This window comes from Nannospalax galili, unplaced genomic scaffold (assembly GCF_000622305.1).
Source record: "Nannospalax galili isolate Female #2095 unplaced genomic scaffold, S.galili_v1.0 scaffold1442, whole genome shotgun sequence".
NCBI lineage: Eukaryota > Metazoa > Chordata > Mammalia > Rodentia > Spalacidae > Nannospalax > Nannospalax galili.
Genome location: NW_008348212.1, coordinates 73,895 through 76,785, shown reverse-complemented (window position 1 = coordinate 76,785; position 2,891 = coordinate 73,895). Strand labels below are relative to the sequence as shown.

The 2,891-nt window shown below is 42.2% G+C and overlaps 1 pseudogene; it reads left to right on the top strand.

The window, feature by feature from the left end:
• Positions 1-2,254, top strand: part of LOC103743559 — a 10,573-nt pseudogene extending 8,319 nt beyond the window's left edge.
• The last annotated feature ends 637 nt before the right edge of the window (positions 2,255-2,891 follow it).

The window sequence follows — 2,891 nt, the reverse complement described above, 5'->3', positions numbered from 1 at the left end:
AGTGACTGAGAACTACTTCTAAGAATCTCTTTAGCTTGGGCAACTGCCACTACTGGCTCATGTTCATCTCTCTTATCTATTAACTCTCTAATTAAATTCCAATAAGAAAAAGCAGTAACTGGGACCTTTCCTGGTCCAAACACCTTATAAAATTCTTGTAATCCATCTCCCACTCTTCTCCATCTGCTTACATCAATAACCCCCTCTTGGGGAAACCATGGGCAGATGTCTTTCACAAAATCAAAGAAATGAAATAAATCCTCAGTTGTAACCTTTACTCCTCTTGCCCATAAAGCTTCTTTTAACTGTATTACGTATTTCTGATGCTGACTCAATTCTTGCCCCATGATTAAACAACCAACTTACCTGTCGGCTCAGTCACAGCAGGCTACCACGTCGTCTCCGAGCTATTGTTTGATCGGGTGCGCACCCCTTCTTCTTATCTTTGTCATCGGACCCTCACGTTATCCCGGCGCACCCCTTCCTCTTTTCTTCATCGTTAGACCCTCACGTTGTCCCCCAGTGTCCAGCCCCACGTTGGGCGCCACCTGTGGGAGGCCACTCTGCAATGCAACTCGGTTCTGACCTGCAGAACTTCCACCTGGGTACCTGGATTGAGGGGCGGGGCCGTGGATGGGGCAAGCGACAAGAGAAATGGAGACAAGACAGGGGTCTGATCAAGTCTCTTTTATTGAAGCTCAAGCAAGAATTTTTATAGAGAATGAAAACAAAGGAACACAGACTGCAAACCACACATCAGTCAGAGCATAAGGGCTCTGACGCACATTAAAGGAGGAATCTCTGATTATAGAAGAATAGAACTGTATGTAGAAAAGAGAGCAAGGCCGTGGGCCAAGGCTATCTAGCAAGGCTATCTGACCCTGGCTTTAAACCAAGGTTTTGGGCCAAAGTTGTAAGCCCCAGCAGCGAGCCAAGGCCATGGGCCCTGGTTGCCTGCCAGAGTTTCCAGGCCAAGACTGCGGGCAAAATGGAAAGCTGCCAGCTCAGGCCTGTTAGCAGTTTTGAGAGGTAGCTGAGACTCAGTTGAACCTCAGGCTCCCAGGCTCCCAACAACACCCCACAAGATAAAGTTTGAGAAAGTGTTGAAGCACTGAGAATGGCTGGTATCAAAGTGTGGGTACTTACTGGACATAAGTTCTTATATCACTTCTACTGGTTGTTTTCTCAACAAACACTGTACTACAGCATGTACCTGACTTTATACAGCATCAGTTTCACTTCTCTTCCGGTTCTTATATATAGGCTTTTGTAACAACATATAGACCCTCATGAATTACAGAATTAGCCCACCCTCTATTGGGATATTAGTAAAAATCATCTCTTAAGCATTAGAAAATTCCTTTATTGGACCATTTTGTGTTTCAGTCATGCCTTTATTTTCTTTTTTTGATCCTATTTTCCTTTTTTTAAAAAAATATTTTATTATTTTTATGTGTATGTGTGTATTGCCTGCATGTGTGTAAGTGCTCCTGTGTCATGCATTGTCCATGGAGGACAGAAGAGGCTGTCGGATCTCCTGGAACTGGAGTTATGGACAGTTGTTAGTAGCCATGTGAATTCTGGGATTCCAGCTTGGGTCTCCTGCAAGAACAGCCAGTGTTCTTAACCACTGAACCATCTCTCCAGCCCCTGGATCCTGTTTTCTAATGGGGAAAGATATATTTCTGCTCAGAAATGGCCATATGTTTGGAAACTGGACATTTGGTACTTTAGTCTTCACAGTCATGGTTATTACAGTCACTGTAAAGATGGCTTTGGAAATTCATTTCTGGACTTGGATCAACCATCTTGTTACCTGGGGATCTAGTGTATTTTATGTTATATTTTCTTTTTTTTATGGTGGGATTCTCTGGCCTTTTTGGGCTCCCAGAATATGTACTTTGTATTTATTCAGCACTTGTCAAGAGGGTCGGCTTGGTTTGCTATAATCCTGATGGTGGTTACTTGTCTTTTTCTTGATGTTGTGAGGAAGGTATTTGACCAACAGCTCCATCCTACAAGTACAGAAAAGGCACAGCTTACTGAAGCAAATTCAAGTCTCAAGTTCTTGGAGTCCATGTGCTACTTCCTGGAAGGAGAGATGCCATGCACATCTGTTGGAAGAATGCTGGAATGAGTTATAGGAAGGTGCAGTCCCACCCACATCAGCAGATCGTGGAGTGAATCTGATCCTTTCTATACCAATGACAGAAGAATCTTGACACTCTCCACAATGGACTCACCTACTTGTTAAAGGGGCAGTAGGACTTTGTGGGAGCAAGTTCACCTGTCCTCATATTCAGGGTCATCATCCTGTAAAGGGCCACATTGGCTCTGAAGTTACTTTCTGAAATCTTTTGGGGGAGTTCAGACCCTCTCAGAGTTACATGGGCAATGGACAGTTACATGAACATTTCTCCTTTCTCCTTAATTTGAATCTGAAAATGTTCTCATTTCTGAAGAGATACTTGAATCTCTTTGGGTTGTTCCATTTGCTTATGGTGGCAGCTGATCACTGTGGCCACTGTATTTTAAAATCAAGGTTGAAAAAGAGGTAACTCCTGTTCTGTGTATTTTTTAGGATTAGTGTGATTAGGGAATCTTCTGTTTTAATCTGCTTCTGTAAATTATGCTAAAGATTTGCCTTAAGAACTCTATTGTTTTATTAAAGTTACATTTGAGGCTTTTTGTGAGAAAAGTTATTGTGAATGTTAAGGAATTTTGGTCCTCCGATGACCTGTGTTGTTAATTCTTTAGTGTTTTTAAGTTTACAGAGCAAATCAGGAGAGTGCATTTCCAACCATTATTTACTAAGTGTGGACAGTGAGTTTATCCTGATACTAGATCTCTCCAGTGATAATCTGACACAGCCAGTGAAATTAATCATACAA